General features: G+C 21.9%; 1 protein-coding gene across 1 annotated transcript in view; it reads right to left on the bottom strand.

Annotated features, from left to right (window-relative positions):
* LOC111615968 (NGFI-A-binding protein 1-like) overlaps window positions 1-17,362 on the bottom strand; it is a 296,726-nt gene extending 279,364 nt beyond the window's left edge. Inside the window, exon 1 of the mRNA XM_023357408.1 lies at window positions 17,339-17,362. The gene's annotated coding sequence lies outside the window, so the exon portion shown is untranslated. The remainder of the gene's footprint in view (window positions 1-17,338) is intronic.
* Window positions 17,363-18,115: the final 753 nt, after the last annotated feature.

The raw sequence follows: 18,115 nt of genomic DNA, 5'->3' as shown, positions 1-18,115 counted from the left end.
TACTAATTATTTATTATTAATAATTATTAATTATTATTATTAATATTATTTATAGGATGCTAGTTACGTATTATTAACTTGTTTAATAAAACAAGAGTAAGTATATAAATTTTACAGATAGAAAACCTATAAAATGTATTCTTGTTTCTGAAATTTACTGTGTAATAATTGTTTTCAACACTTACATAATCTAATAATGATATAAATTGATGAAATGTGCATTAATCTTATATGAGTAAAACGAAAAAACTGAAGAAAACTCGCATAATTTAATGTATTACATTTTCTAGCAACAATAATATCAATAATTAAAATATATCAATATTTAAAATATATAAAGTATTTCAAAGATAAGAAATATTTTTGTTAAAAAATAAATGAATTTTAAAAAGATCAAGGGTTTTTTCATATAATTTAGTTTTTAATGATGATGATAAAAATATTTTGAATTTAGATTTTCGTTTAGTTTAAATTGAGGATATAAAGAATAGAATGTAGAACAGAATTAATAACTAAGCACAAACATTTAAACAGAAGTAAGGCAATCAGTAATAACATGTTACAAATTCAATTGTTCAATTGTTTTCTTTTTTCAGCATGTACTATACTTTTTTCGAATTAAAAATTATTCTCCTAGAATGATAACGTAGAGTAACAACATAAAATCAAAATTTTTATAACTTAAGTATAGCCTACCGAATGCAAAGAAATGAGATGAAGATGAGACAAGAAAGGCTCTTTTGCCTTTCTTGTCTCATCTTCACGATTAAAAAAGCCAAACGTCAAATATAACAAACAAAACGTATATTTAATATTATTAAAAATCTAGGTCTATATATTTGTTAGGATTTACATATTATTTGTTACCATATTCAAATGTAAAACATCAATAAAGAAAGAAGGATAACATTTTTTTTTTTTTTTTCGTTTTACTCCGTCTATGCTCAAGACTAAAAGCATATCGAAGAAAATTTTTGTTGTTGAATTCATAAATAAAATTAAAAAATATTAGGCCTAAGCAATAATATACATATTTTAAAAAATGTATAGCAAAATATAATTTTGCGAAAGTAATTATAGGCCTATATCTAAAATAATGTCACAACAATACTACTCTCATATTCTCTATAATATTTCAAAGGGGTCATACAGAAATGAATTTGTATAGTTTTTCTTAAATTTTATAGTAAAAATATGTAANTTTTTTTTTTTTTTTTTTTTGTTTTACTCCGTCTATGCTCAAGACTAAAAGCATATCGAAGAAAATTTTTGTTGTTGAATTCATAAATAAAATAAAAAAATATTAGGCCTAAGCAATAATATACATATTTTAAAAAATGTATAGCAAAATATAATTTTGCGAAAGTAATTATAGGCCTATATCTAAAATAATGTCACAACAATACTACTCTCATATTCTCTATAATATTTCAAAGGGGTCATACAGAAATGAATTTGTATAGTTTTTCTTAAATTTTATAGTAAAAATATGTAAATTAAAAATTACAAAAAAGTGTAACTTAATAAATCACAAAGACATTCTATTTCTAAATAATTAAATTATCAACAGAAAATAAAATAAAAAATAATAGTTTTGTATTATTTAATCATTCCAAATTCAGATTTGATATGAATGAATGATCTATAAAACAATAGCTATAGAAAATATTTCAATAAGAATTTTAAGTGTCAGTTTGTTTGTTCTTTTGTATTTCGTTAATATGGTTATATTTTTACTTCCTATTTACAGGTGCATACTTGTTTAGTACACACAAATTAAATACTTACAGTAGAAGAATCGGAATTGAATTCATCAAATAAAACATTTATTGAATTAGGTCTACCGGATATTCCAATTAAGTTACATATTCTTTATTACGTAAAAAAATATTACTTTTCTTTTTTTCCATATACTTTAACCATTAGATATAAGAATCAATTCGTTTCAAAAATAATTTTTATTACATAAAGCTTAACAATACGCTAAAGAAAATCTTTCCCCTTCCAGAACAAAGCTAAGTTTACATTCAGCCTAGAGAGGCGTAATTCTTTTCAACTTAAGATAAATTTTATTATTATTATTATTATTTCAGTCTATCAACAACAACAATAATAATATATACAGACATTTCTCTTTGTCATTAATAAACATATTTTTAAACATCTGATATGCAATAAAAAATACTCATTCGGAATTCTAACTATAAACTTAAATATTTCAAATTTTAAATCTTAATTTTAAAAAATATAATTTAAAAATTCCTAATTTTAATCACAAACCTAACTTTATTAGATAAAAAAACAACATATTAACAATCCCCAACTAAAAATCTTAACTACAAAGAACTACAAAGGCATAAACTACAAAGATTATTTCACTATATGTTCTATCGGTTTAGTTAATATGTGTGAATTTTAATAACAGATCCGATTTTCTTATAAAATAAGAATTTTATGAATACATTTAAGGCAATAAATACATTTAAAATGCTTATCTCAAAAACAGTTTGGCTAAACTATGAGTTTATAAAAAATTAATCATTCGCTCTTTAAACAAAAAACTCCAATAATTTGTATTTTTAAGAATATTAATTTAGTTAATACTTGTATATTTTTAAATGATTATTTCAATTATTATCTAAATATTTTGTAAACTTCATGACTTAAATACAGAAATGGTCAACAGTGGTTTAAAAGTTAAATTACAGAATTTATATAGTTTTTGTGGTCGATAATCAATTTTATAATGATTAATGCATTTTTATATTAATTTTTCAATTGAATATTTAATACTTTTCTTAATAAGTACAAATACTATAAGATATTCATTCAAAGAAGAAAAATTTTAATTGAATAATATTTTTAAAATGTCCTTTAAAATAAACACTGATATGTAGCACAATGTTAAAATTTAATAATAATGAGATTTTAAATACAGTTTTGTAACTAAATTTTAATATGTTTATCAGTAGTTAAATTTTGATTTATATTCTTAAATCAATGTATAAAGAAAAACCAATAAAATTTTTATCTGTAATAATAAAACAAAATGTCCATTAGAAAGATTATATTAAAATACAAATATTACTGAAAACAATATGAATTTTAAAAAATAGTCAGCTATTTTAATGCTTGTTCAATGTATTGTTAAAATTTTTTAAATGTGTGTCCTTTATATACATGCCTAATTTATTTGAATTAAATAGAATTAAGAATTAAAATCTATATACTAAAATCCTCAAACTTCATCTATGATTATTTCATTTTTTTTGTTTTCTCTGGAAAAATTCGTATAAAGATATAATGAATAAAATTTTAGATTTTTAATTTTCTAATTAGAGATCTTAGTGTAATTAAATTATATAAATTTTATAATTTTATTTTAGAGATTCGTCTGTAGATTTTTTAATTCGGAAATTATAAAAGTGTAAAAATGGAATGGATAATATGAATTGTACATTAGAAAACATAGAAAAAAAAATGTTTTATTAAAATGATTGATATTTTATACTGTTTAATGCATTAAAAAGAATACTTAAACAATTTTAATTTCTTAAAGATCTATAAAAGTTTATTCAGAAAGGAGGAAAGTTACATACAAATAAACTTTGTATTTTAAAATTCATCTATATTCGTAAAATAGAAAAAATAAAATTGGAAACATTTTGTATTGAACATAATAAAAATTAAATAATTTCGTCTAAAATACATCTTTAAAACGCTATAGAAACATTTACTTATTTCTTGTATTAGATTTAAATGTGAGTTACAAAGTGTGTAGCTGACAAAGATTTCAATTTTTGATCTTTAGATTATTTTCTTCTGTTTTATTATATGAAATGTTAGTGACAAATAGCAATTTTATGTTAAATATATTTAAAAAAGAATAATAAAAAGTGTTCAAAATTTTATATGAGCCATTTCTGAATTTCAGCTACGTAGGAATTCATTAGTANATAAACTTAAATATTTCAAATTTTAAATCTTAATTTTAAAAAATATAATTTAAAAATTCCTAATTTTAATCACAAACCTAACTTTATTAGATAAAAAAACAACATATTAACAATCCCCAACTAAAAATCTTAACTACAAAGAACTACAAAGGCATAAACTACAAAGATTATTTCACTATATGTTCTATCGGTTTAGTTAATATGTGTGAATTTTAATAACAGATCCGATTTTCTTATAAAATAAGAATTTTATGAATACGTTTAAGGCAATAAATACATTTAAAATGCTTATCTCAAAAACAGTTTGGCTAAACTATGAGTTTATAAAAAATTAATCATTCGCTCTTTAAACAAAAAACTCCAATAATTTGTATTTTTNTATATCTAATTATGCTACTACAGCTATAACGTGAATTTAAACGTATGTTAGCATAGGGTGGCAAGAAAATCGATTACCAATTGTTCCTGTAGAAGTATAACTATTGTGGGTTATACAAATGTCGATTATTAAATTAATTGTATTATTTAATCATTCCAAATTCAGATTTGATATGAATGAATGATCTATAAAACAATAGCTATAGAAAATATTTCAATAAGAATTTTAAGTGTCAGTTTGTTTGTTCTTTTGTATTTCGTTAATATGGTTATATTTTTACTTCCTATTTACAGGTGCATACTTGTTTAGTACACACAAATTAAATACTTACAGTAGAAGAATCGGAATTGAATTCATCAAATAAAACATTTATTGGATTAGGTCTACCGGATATTCCAATTAAGTTACATATTCTTTATTACGTAAAAAAATATTACTTTTCTTTTTTTCCATATACTTTAACCATTAGATATAAGAATCAATTCGTTTCAAAAATAATTTTATTACATAAAGCTTAACAATACGCTAAAGAAAATCTTTCCCCTTCCAGAACAAAGCTAAGTTTACATTCAGCCTAGAGAGGCGTAATTCTTTTCAACTTAAGATAAATTTTATTATTATTATTATTATTATTGCAGTCTATCAACAACAACAATAATAATATATACAGACATTTCTCTTTGTCATTAATAAACATATTTTTAAACATCTGATATGCAATAAAAAATACTCATTCGGAATTCTAACTATAAACTTAAATATTTCAAATTTTAAATCTTAATTTTAAAAAATATAATTTAAAAATTCCTAATTTTAATCACAAACCTAACTTTATTAGATAAAAAAACAACATATTAACAATCCCCAACTAAAAATCTTAACTACAAAGAACTACAAAGGCATAAACTACAAAGATTATTTCACTATATGTTCTATCGGTTTAGTTAATATGTGTGAATTTTAATAACAGATCCGATTTTCTTATAAAATAAGAATTTTATGAATACGTTTAAGGCAATAAATACATTTAAAATGCTTATCTCAAAAACAGTTTGGCTAAACTATGAGTTTATAAAAAATTAATCATTCGCTCTTTAAACAAAAAACTCCAATAATTTGTATTTTTAAGAATATTAATTTAGTTAATACTTGTATATTTTTAAATGATTATTTCAATTATTATCTAAATATTTTGTAAACTTCATGACTTAAATACAGAAATGGTCAACAGTGGTTTAAAAGTTAAATTACAGAATTTATATAGTTTTTGTGGTCGATAATCAATTTTATAATGATTAATGCATTTTTATATTAATTTTTCAATTGAATATTTAATACTTTTCTTAATAAGTACAAATACTATAAGATATTCATTCAAAGAAGAAAAATTTTAATTGAATAATATTTTTAAAATGTCCTTTAAAATAAACACTGATATGTAGCACAATGTTAAAATTTAATAATAATGAGATTTTAAATACAGTTTTGTAACTAAATTTTAATATGTTTATCAGTAGTTAAATTTTGATTTATATTCTTAAATCAATGTATAAAGAAAAACCAATAAAATTTTTATCTGTAATAATAAAACAAAATGTCCCTTAGAAAGATTATATTAAAATACAAATATTACTGAAAACAATATGAATTTTAAAAAATAGTCAGCTATTTTAATGCTTGTTCAATGTATTGTTAAAATTTTTTAAATGTGTGTCCTTTATATACATGCCTAATTTATTTGAATTAAATAGAATTAAGAATTAAAATCTATATACTAAAATCCTCAAACTTCATCTATGATTATTTCATTTTCTTTATTTTCTCTGGAAAAATTCGTATAAAGATATAATGAATAAAATTTTAGATTTTTAATTTTCTAATTAGAGATCTTAGTGTAATTAAATTATATAAATTTTATAATTTTATTTTAGAGATTCGTCTGTAGATTTTTTAATTCGGAAATTATAAAAGTGTAAAAATGGAATGGATAATATGAATTGTACATTAGAAAACATAGAAAAAAAAATGTTTTATTAAAATGATTGATATTTTATACTGTTTAATGCATTAAAAAGAATACTTAAACAATTTTAATTTCTTAAAGATCTATAAAAGTTTATTCAGAAAGGAGGAAAGTTACATACAAATAAACTTTGTATTTTAAAATTCATCTATATTCGTAAAATAGAAAAAATAAAATTGGAAACATTTTGTATTGAACATAATAAAAATTAAATAATTTCGTCTAAAATACATCTTTAAAACGCTATAGAAACATTTACTTATTTCNTTTTTCAGGAACTTGTTTTGAAATGCATACAGAGTATCCTAACCTCTAAAGAACGACCACTTTTTCAGGTCTTTTTAGAAAAAATACATAGAGAAAAACCTCTAAACAACTGCCACTTTTTAGGAACTCGTTTTGAAATGCATATAGAGTATCCTAACCTCTAAAGAACGGCCACTTTTTCAGGTCTTTTTAGAAAAAATACATTTAGAATAACCTGCAAACAATGGCCAATTTCTCGGGATTATTTCGTTTTTAAAAGGCACACAGAATAACCTCTAAAGAACGTCCATTTCTAAACGACGATCATTTTTCATGTTCCTATTAGTGCCCGTTGTTCAGCGGTTTGATTTTATATATATATATATAATATTTAAAATTAATTCTTTTTAATTATTGTAGAAAAACATGCTTTAGAAATAAATAATATACAGTATATATATATATATATATTTCCTTTTATAAAATGATATCACGAGTAGTTTCTTAGTAATTCCTCTTTATAGTCTCATTTTCGAGCTATTTTCCTTTTATCGTATCATTTTTTACGTTATTTTTTCTTTATATTAAATAAATTTACTTGAAAGTTAGAAGACAGGCAAATTGTAAAGCTAGTTACTTCTTTATAAAGTGAAACCTGCCTTAAACGAACCAGTCCTAAAACAGAATATAAATCTCCGAACAGAACGATTCACTGTGCAAAATATACCATTATAAGCCCGAACCTGTCTAACGCGGACTTTTCTCGTGAGTGGTCTATCGGGCCTTGTCATCCCCATTGAGGGCCTGGCCGAATTCCCCCAATGAGTACGATAAAACAAAAGGCTCTCCTAGGACCTAAACAACAAAAAAGAATATAAAAATAAAGACTTACTACAAGTGACTTATTCAACGTTTTTTTAGGGAATAAAAAGTAAAATCTGGCAATTTTCCTGTTAATTATAATCCTTAATTAGATTTCTGATTGATTATAATTATGTCGACACTTCTTTTTGTCAACTGAACCTTTAATTTCACTTGAAAGTGTTTTTTTTTAGTAGTTAAAACGTAATACAGTAAAACCTATTTAGAACGGAACCTCAATAAAACGTAAACCTGCCTTAAGGGGACGAAATTTTCGAAAATCTATTATTTTTTTTTAAAACGAAAAAAATATCGAATAAAATCATAAAAGCTATAAGGATTTTTAGTATTAAACTTGGCTTTAAATAATAAAATATACGTTAGAATTTTAGTGTTACAAGTGTTTTAAGCGGTTTAATAGAAAAATAAATAACTTAAAAATCTTTTTATCGTCTAGTTCAGGAGTGGAAAACCATTAGTATGCCAACGAATATTTTCAACACAGGGCTTACCTTAAAAAATAAATACCAAACATCTTCGCTGAGTTTTATGTTTTGACTTAAAACAATTTTATCAAATAGACAGATGCAACATATGCAATAAAAAACAAACACTATCAGCTGTTTTAGTAATAATAAGACACCAAATAACAATATGGTCCCCAAAATTTCGGTTGACAGATAAGAAAATTTTGCATTATAGATGTGGCGATTTTGCCACCAAACAGAAAAAAGTTACCCATACCTGGTCTATTGTGTAGAATATCTGTATAATTTTGAAAATTTAGTCTGTCAGGATAATAAATTTCAAAAAATTATTTCAGATTATATTCAGAATTTTTTCAATATATATTTTACTAGACCTGTAGACATGTGATAAAAAATGATTTCATTTTTTAGACCTGTAATCGTTTATAATAAATAACCCCTTTTAAAATATTCTATTTTACTGTGCATAAAATTTCGGCTATTTTATACTTTTCATAACGATGTGAAGCATGTTAAATAGATTTCAATAAAATTTATATTAAAGGCCTATGTGCATTTTATTAAAAGTAAGTCAGGCATGTTAAATTTGTTCGGTTTGAATATATTTATAATGAAACAAAATAGTGATCATTTGAAATTTTATATGCTATTTGTACAGACTTTAGATGATCATTTATAGAAAAATTTAGATAATGGTGTATATATTTATATCAGATTATAGTACATTAATAATAAGAATTTTAAACAGAATTATTTAAGGTTTTATTAGTAATATGCTGTTCCATTTGATTAATTTTATCGCCATGACGTTATAAAACATGCGTATTTAACAGATTTTCAGCTGCATAGATCTACTTCAAAAGTAGAAGAATTATATTCATAAATATAGTCGAAATAAGAACGTTCAGGAAATGAGAAATTCTTATATTATTTTAAATGCGCCTATATGCATATTGTAAAATTTCATAATATAACTTACTACTCTTAAATATTCACAAGAGTTTTATGTCTTAATTTAGATTAAAGATGTTGGTTAAATAAAATTAGAAATATAGCTTTAAAAATTTATTATTCGTTTATTTAAAATTTAAATCTAATATTTCGTATTGTTTCCTTTATTAAAGGTGTTCTGTGATTGATTTTAATAGAAAACTTTATTGAATAGCAAATAATATAATTTTATCTATTTTTAATTACAACAATTTTATTTGCAAGAATTCTCCATTAAAATGATCATCATTATTTTCAAAAGAATTTAAACCTTTTGCAGTATTAAAAGCCTTCAACATAATTATTTAAATTCTTTTACTGATGATAATATTCATTTCAAATAAAAAAAAAGATATAGTTAACAAATAATAATAATCACAAGGTAGACCTAATTGTAATTATAACATAAATATTTCGACTTAATTTAGCGTTTATATGACTTTGTACAATATAGTTTTATTTATAATTTTTAGACAATTTAACTGCACTCCAGAATTATTATAAAATAAAATTACATAAAGTGATATGCTTTTATCTGGCCATCCTTTTATATTAGACGTCTTGTATTTTTCTGAATTAAATTTTATTAAACTACAATCTATAACTTGTAGATAATTTTACATAAGAAATTAGGTTTTCGAAATATACATTCTAATGCATTTTTATACATATATTAATATATTTGTTTCAAAATTTTTTCTCGAATATTCTTTTATTCAGTTAATTTTATAATTTTAAAACTTTTGTTATTTTTTAATATTAAATATTTAAATGAGTTATGTAATATTTTGATCATGTATCTATCTGTACAGTATATTTGTATAGGAAAACATCCTCACATAATTTCTAAGAAATTTAGAAAATCTAATAATTTTTCTAATTATTAAATGTAAATCATGTGATAGATTAAAAATAATAATTAGGCTAATCATTCAAAAAACAAAATATTTTAAAAATTTTCTTTCCTTTCTAATTTTATAAATAATGAAAATTTAGTATAGAATTTCATTTACATCTTATAATTATATGAAGAATAACTACGAAAAAAAAATATATATATATCATAAACAAATGTATATATTATACATAGTTCTAATACTAATATAACGTATGAACTATATAAACTTCATATATAAACTTATACAAACGTATTTATTATAAAATTTCATATCTGATTTCTTTTATGAAAATTAATGGATAAATCTAATTATAAATTCAAGTTTAAGCTTTATCTCACTTTTATATTTACGTTATAAAAGTATTTATGTGCAATTCAAAAATAATCTGAAATGTTTAAAAGTACTAAATAATATATTTAGATCAGTGAATAAATTTAAATTAAAGGAATTTAGCTTTTAATCTTAAGAAGGATTTAATAAGATATTTTGTGTATCTTCTATTTTATCAAAACTTCTATATTCTATATAGAAACTCAAAGGAAAGGAAGCAATCTATAAATTTTCAATGCTCAGTTGTGAATTATATAAGTTTATAAACAAAATAGCTTTAATATATCTAAAACTATTAGTTAGTTTATCTAAAACTAACTAATTATATCTAAACTTATTATATCTAGAACTATTAAACGAATTAGTTAAATCATTGTAAGATAGAGTTAATAAATAATTGGAAAATATTTAACAACTTACAATTATTATATAACTTTAAGTTATAGGCAGATCTGTTCTACAACAAATGTTCTATAAAAATGTTTTTTAATAGTAAAAGCACAGAGAAGTGAAAGTGATTCTAATTTCACGGTTTTCTACCATAACAACATGATAGTATAATTACAATTCTGCAGTCTAAAAATCTGTAGATGAATCACTAGTTTCATTCAGAAAGTTTCTTCCTTAGTCAGCAGTATAACCATTAATAGTAGCATTCATATTTTCAGCAAAAGATTTTAAGTCTTTTCAAAGACACTTACCTGGCCTTTCATTTAACATCAACAGTAATCATCATGTTTTACGTGTTTACTATTGCAACTGTAGACAGTCATTTTCCTGACAGAACTATTTTCATATCTTTGGTCTTGATGCTAAGAAATTAGCCTACATTTTCCTATGTATTGTGTTAATACAATATAAAAATGATATTCTCGAAATCATGCATTTTATTTAGTTAATGTTAATGCTATGTGAACTGTGTTCTCTAGAAAGAAATTATANTTGATCATGTATCTATCTGTACAGTATATTTGTATAGGAAAACATCCTCACATAATTTCTAAGAAATTTAGAAAATCTAATAATTTTTCTAATTATTAAATGTAAATCATGTGATAGATTAAAAATAATAATTAGGCTAATCATTCAAAAAACAAAATATTTTAAAAATTTTCTTTCCTTTCTAATTTTATAAATAATGAAAATTTAGTATAGAATTTCATTTACATCTTATAATTATATGAAGAATAACTACGAAAAAAAAATATATATATATCATAAACAAATGTATATATTATACATAGTTCTAATACTAATATAACGTATGAACTATATAAACTTCATATATAAACTTATACAAACGTATTTATTATAAAATTTCATATCTGATTTCTTTTATGAAAATTAATGGATAAATCTAATTATAAATTCAAGTTTAAGCTTTATCTCACTTTTATATTTACGTTATAAAAGTATTTATGTGCAATTCAAAAATAATCTGAAATGTTTAAAAGTACTAAATAATATATTTAGATCAGTGAATAAATTTAAATTAAAGGAATTTAGCTTTTAATCTTAAGAAGGATTTAATAAGATATTTTGTGTATCTTCTATTTTATCAAAACTTCTATATTCTATATAGAAACTCAAAGGAAAGGAAGCAATCTATAAATTTTCAATGCTCAGTTGTGAATTATATAAGTTTATAAACAAAATAGCTTTAATATATCTAAAACTATTAGTTAGTTTATCTAAAACTAACTAATTATATCTAAACTTATTATATCTAGAACTATTAAACGAATTAGTTAAATCATTGTAAGATAGAGTTAATAAATAATTGGAAAATATTTAACAACTTACAATTATTATATAACTTTAAGTTATAGGCAGATCTGTTCTACAACAAATGTTCTATAAAAATGTTTTTTAATAGTAAAAGCACAGAGAAGTGAAAGTGATTCTAATTTCACGGTTTTCTACCATAACAACATGATAGTATAATTACAATTCTGCAGTCTAAAAATCTGTAGATGAATCACTAGTTTCATTCAGAAAGTTTCTTCCTTAGTCAGCAGTATAACCATTAATAGTAGCATTCATATTTTCAGCAAAAGATTTTAAGTCTTTTCAAAGACACTTACCTGGCCTTTCATTTAACATCAACAGTAATCATCATGTTTTACGTGTTTACTATTGCAACTGTAGACAGTCATTTTCCTGACAGAACTATTTTCATATCTTTGGTCTTGATGCTAAGAAATTAGCCTACATTTTCCTATGTATTGTGTTAATACAATATAAAAATGATATTCTCGAAATCATGCATTTTATTTAGTTAATGTTAATGCTATGTGAACTGTGTTCTCTAGAAAGAAATTATAAATTAAAAAATTTATATTTATTATATAAAAATCGTAATTAATAATATATAATTTTATAACTCGATTTGAAAACAGATCTTATTTTATATGCATAAGATTTTTGAACAAATTTAACTATTGAATGTTTAAAATTAATGAAACAAACTATAATATAAAATTTTTCTTCATAAATGTTAATAATTTTAAAGCTTCTCGGATCATATAATTGAATAAATTTTGGAATAATATATTTTAATTTTTAAAATTCATTTACGTAACCGTATAAAAAAATAGCTTGCATTTAAAACTACAGTAAAAAAATACTAATCTACTATTTTTCTTATTATTAAAATACAATATTATATAAGATTTTAAAATATACAAAATAATTTTAAATCAGAAACAACACTAGCAACAACTGTATATAAATTAAATTATATCTATAAACTATAATTATTAGACTGATTTAAAATATTTATGATTAGTTTTCTTGCATAATGTATTTATATAACTGATAAAAAATATTCACTTAATTTTTATTTGGTTTTTATTATATGTTTAGAATCTAACTATGCATAAAACTTATTCTACATAAATATTTTATAATAAATGTTAACATCTGGTATAGAACTTGTAATTTTTAAAATCATTAAATTTTTCATCTATTCTTTTGTCTTGAATTGTATATTTTTCAGTTAATATATTAAAAAATAAATAAAAACAATTTACATAAAATACTGCTGTTTAACATAAATGCCATGGTGAAGAAATTGTATGTAGAATTTATTCGCGAATATTATTTTCAAATTATCTTGAGATCTACTTGTATTTGTTCATAACATGTACTGTACACCTATAATTTAATCATGTATAATGAATTATATATAAAAGCATGTTTATGTCTTATAATTACCAGTTTCTCTATTATCAATTATAGGAACAAGGTAATAACAATAAACGGAAGTAAATTATCTACCTGTTTTATTGTATAATAAAAAAAAATTGTTTACTTTATTCTATTAGTGTAACTTTGTGATATGTGAAAATGCATTTTATTTATATAAGTAATTATAGTTTCATGAGATCTATTCAAAGTTAAAGGAACTATTTAAATGCATTACACATATATATACACGCACATATATATATATATTTTTTTTAAATTTTAATAAAGAAAACTGTTAATTAGACCCTTCATTATAATTTTAAAGAATTTTAAATTTATAAATTGTTAATATAACTTTTCTTTTAATAATTATTAAAATATGGTCTAATTATCTAAAAATAAAAACGTTGCATGAAAGGTGAATCTAATAATAAATTAATTTATTATAAATAATTGTTGTAGAAGATATTATTAAGTGTGAAGTTGGTAATAAGTAATAAAATATGTATATGCTGTTTTTATTATTAAATTCTTGTATATCAATTTCTTTTTTACAGTCATAATAATTCACTGCTATATAAATATTTAAAACACAATTAAAAATCAAAAATTTATATTTTATTAATTAAAAACGAGGCTTGAACGTTTCAATTAATGGAGAATAATTGACGGGCAAAAAAGGCAAAGTTTAAAGAATTTTAGTGTTTCCTGTAGTATATTTGGTGTATATCTACTTATTTAGGCTTTATTTAATTTTTTACATTTATATTCGTTGCTATTTTATACACATATATGTAATATAAACATTATTATTAAATATTTTTTGTATTTTTACTTCTTATATGTTATGGAGAATTTTAAGAGAGCTCTTTTCTTCATCATTAAACTACATTTAGTGTCGTTAATATAAAATATAATATATATATATTATTGCTAGTTGAAACTATATATCTTATCTGTATTTTAAAAAATGAATGTAATTAAATTAGAAGACTTAAATTTTATTAAATTAATTTCGGTTAGCTATAGTTATTGTACTACTAAAATATTGAGAAATGAGATCCTTCATAATCTTAATAAGATTAAATAACAATTCAACTCATCCATACTATAGAAAATTGTTAATAGGGCATGAATTAACATAAGCAGTTTATTTATTTAAAATTTCCTTAGATTTCTGAGAGAAATATAAATTTGACTTGAATAATTAAAATTTTGCTTCTAATAAAATCAGTTGATATGCATATAAATTTTATCAATTACTATGTATAAGCTGTCCATATGGAATTATAAGGCAAACATCACAATCGAAATTTATTAAATGTTTAATTAAATCATATTACGTTAGGAATTGTAGTATTTATCAGATTATTAGAGTTATTCCTCGGTTCTGTTTAATCTTCTTAAATAATCAAAAGCAATATTTATATGCTTAACAATTAGGCTATTTCTAAATTAACATTTATAAAAAGATTAGTTTNAATTGTTAATATAACTTTTCTTTTAATAATTATTAAAATATGGTCTAATTATCTAAAAATAAAAACGTTGCATGAAAGGTGAATCTAATAATAAATTAATTTATTATAAATAATTGTTGTAGAAGATATTATTAAGTGTGAAGTTGGTAATAAGTAATAAAATATGTATATGCTGTTTTTATTATTAAATTCTTGTATATCAATTTCTTTTTTACAGTCATAATAATTCACTGCTATATAAATATTTAAAACACAATTAAAAATCAAAAATTTATATTTTATTAATTAAAAACGAGGCTTGAACGTTTCAATTAATGGAGAATAATTGACGGGCAAAAAAGGCAAAGTTTAAAGAATTTTAGTGTTTCCTGTAGTATATTTGGTGTATATCTACTTATTTAGGCTTTATTTAATTTTTTACATTTATATTCGTTGCTATTTTATACACATATATGTAATATAAACATTATTATTAAATATTTTTTGTATTTTTACTTCTTATATGTTATGGAGAATTTTAAGAGAGCTCTTTTCTTCATCATTAAACTACATTTAGTGTCGTTAATATAAAATATAATATATATATATTATTGCTAGTTGAAACTATATATCTTATCTGTATTTTAAAAAATGAATGTAATTAAATTAGAAGACTTAAATTTTATTAAATTAATTTCGGTTAGCTATAGTTATTGTACTACTAAAATATTGAGAAATGAGATCCTTCATAATCTTAATAAGATTAAATAACAATTCAACTCATCCATACTATAGAAAATTGTTAATAGGGCATGAATTAACATAAGCAGTTTATTTATTTAAAATTTCCTTAGATTTCTGAGAGAAATATAAATTTGACTTGAATAATTAAAATTTTGCTTCTAATAAAATCAGTTGATATGCATATAAATTTTATCAATTACTATGTATAAGCTGTCCATATGGAATTATAAGGCAAACATCACAATCGAAATTTATTAAATGTTTAATTAAATCATATTACGTTAGGAATTGTAGTATTTATCAGATTATTAGAGTTATTCCTCGGTTCTGTTTAATCTTCTTAAATAATCAAAAGCAATATTTATATGCTTAACAATTAGGCTATTTCTAAATTAACATTTATAAAAAGATTAGTTTCTTATTGAAATTTTTAAATTTATTTAATTGATCGAATGATTAAACTTAAAACTTCCTTAAAAATTAAAATGTATATAAGATTAAAATGCAAATTAAAAGTTTCTAACAAATTTATAATTGCAAGGTTATTAATAATAATCATATGAAACAATCAGTATTATATTATAAATAAAACTTACGAAAAACTAATTTTATAAAAGTAAGTAAACTATTTGTTTCTATAAAATTATTATTATTGCTTCTAAATATTTTAATCAAATTGTTTATTCTGCTATAAATTTCCTTTTTAATTTATAGGTCTGAGTGAATAGGCTTTTCATGTATAGGACACTATCTGTATATTCATTTGTTTGTTTTAACTTATTTTATTATGAATGAAGTTTAATAAATAAATATTACAAATAATAATTATTGAAATATATGTAAAATTACTTTGATTTCAAAAAATAAGATAAATATATTCGATTTTTAAAATTTTATTTAAATAGATCTTTGTTTGTTTTTGAAAACAAATTCACATTCCTGAATGAATCGGTTTATTTTACATATTTATCGTTTAATAAATACGCATAATTAAAATTCGTTTACAATAAATAACCAATTCAATTACTTATCTAAAAGTTGTTTAATTTCTAAAACTCTATAAAATGTTATAAGGTAAATTTGATTTTATTATTCTATTAATATTAAAAAATAAAATATAAAATTCGTCTAATATTTACATTATAATTAAGTATAATTTTAGAATGACTTTAATTAATAATTAAATATTATTTTAAAATTTTCTTAAAGAAAAATTAACTTAGTTTCTATTCATTGAATGAAGTTCAACGAATTTTGCTTTTGAATTATTGTATCTTTGAGTATTACAAGTTAATCTGTAATTATCTTTCTAATAGAAGATTATAGAAGAGCACATCAATCGAGTATCATTTCTAGTTCTCTTGCTTATTGACATATCTTGATGTGAAAACATTTTGTTTCTTGGCATTCAGCCATCTTGTATTATTAGTGAACACAATTTTCATAAAGGGCAATGATTTGTTATCTACATATTCGATTAAGTTTTTATAATTAATGACTATATAGTTAGACAATATTTATCTAACAATTCAAATATTATTAAATGTATTGTTTGTTGGTATATCACTCAATGTAATATTGCTAATAGGATTCAGTACACCTCGCTAATCTTCCTATCTATTAATAAAAATGCTTTTATATAATAAGANTTCACGTGTACTTCTTTACTACATGTCAACCTCGTTATTTGCAATTTTATGTCGCTGCAAGCTACTAGCACAATGCCTACTTGATATGGGGTCTAATACTTTTCTGCCAAATATAAACACCTACCTTTCCGGCGATTTTATTTATCCTGCAGTAATGTCCTTATGCGATACACAAATTAATAAAAACAACACAAGCAACAAGCACGCACAGAGTGTTTTCAGGATAAATCCTTAGACTCGCTACATACGAAATAAAGTTGAACGGAAAAAACTTGCTTTACGTCACAATTCTCACACCATTCACACCCAACTTTTAACACAGCAAAGTCTATAGCATCCAAACACTGGCTTTCTACAAGTAATTCTGATGTTACACTCTGAACCGGTTTAGACGAAGTAGACCTTCTCTTTTTAGGCGTCAAAGGGTTTATCGGCTGTCTAGACGAGACTGTCCGCTATGCTAACAAAAAAAGAATAAAAAAAGAAACTTGGCGAAGTTCTGCTAGTCTTGTATCTAAGCGCTCGTTTCAATACGAAGCCAAACTATCTTCAACAGGTCCCAACTGAGAAATTTCTATCTCAAACTTGTAGAAAACGNATTATTACATACCTAAATAAGCGTATAATGTTATTAATTGAAAAATTGGGAATACAAATATAGGAATTAAAAGTAATCTATAATATTTAGAATTCTAATTCTTAACAATTTTACTTCGATATATTAAACAGCTTTATATAATGTTGATAAATTAATAATGTTTCAATTCATGAATTGTATGATCTAAATTTTAATTTAAACATTAGAAATGAATTGAATATTATTCGATTTAAAAATTGGAATCGATATTATTGCAATTGACTGTTATAGTTAAGTGTGGCCTAACCTTTAATGGTGAAGAGG

This window comes from Centruroides sculpturatus, unplaced genomic scaffold, assembly GCF_000671375.1.
Source record: "Centruroides sculpturatus isolate CEXI.00-Female unplaced genomic scaffold, Cexi_2.0 scaffold216, whole genome shotgun sequence".
Lineage (NCBI taxonomy): Eukaryota > Metazoa > Arthropoda > Arachnida > Scorpiones > Buthidae > Centruroides > Centruroides sculpturatus.
The sequence above is the reverse complement of the archived record's forward strand: the minus strand, read 5'-3'. Positions and strand labels throughout refer to the sequence as shown.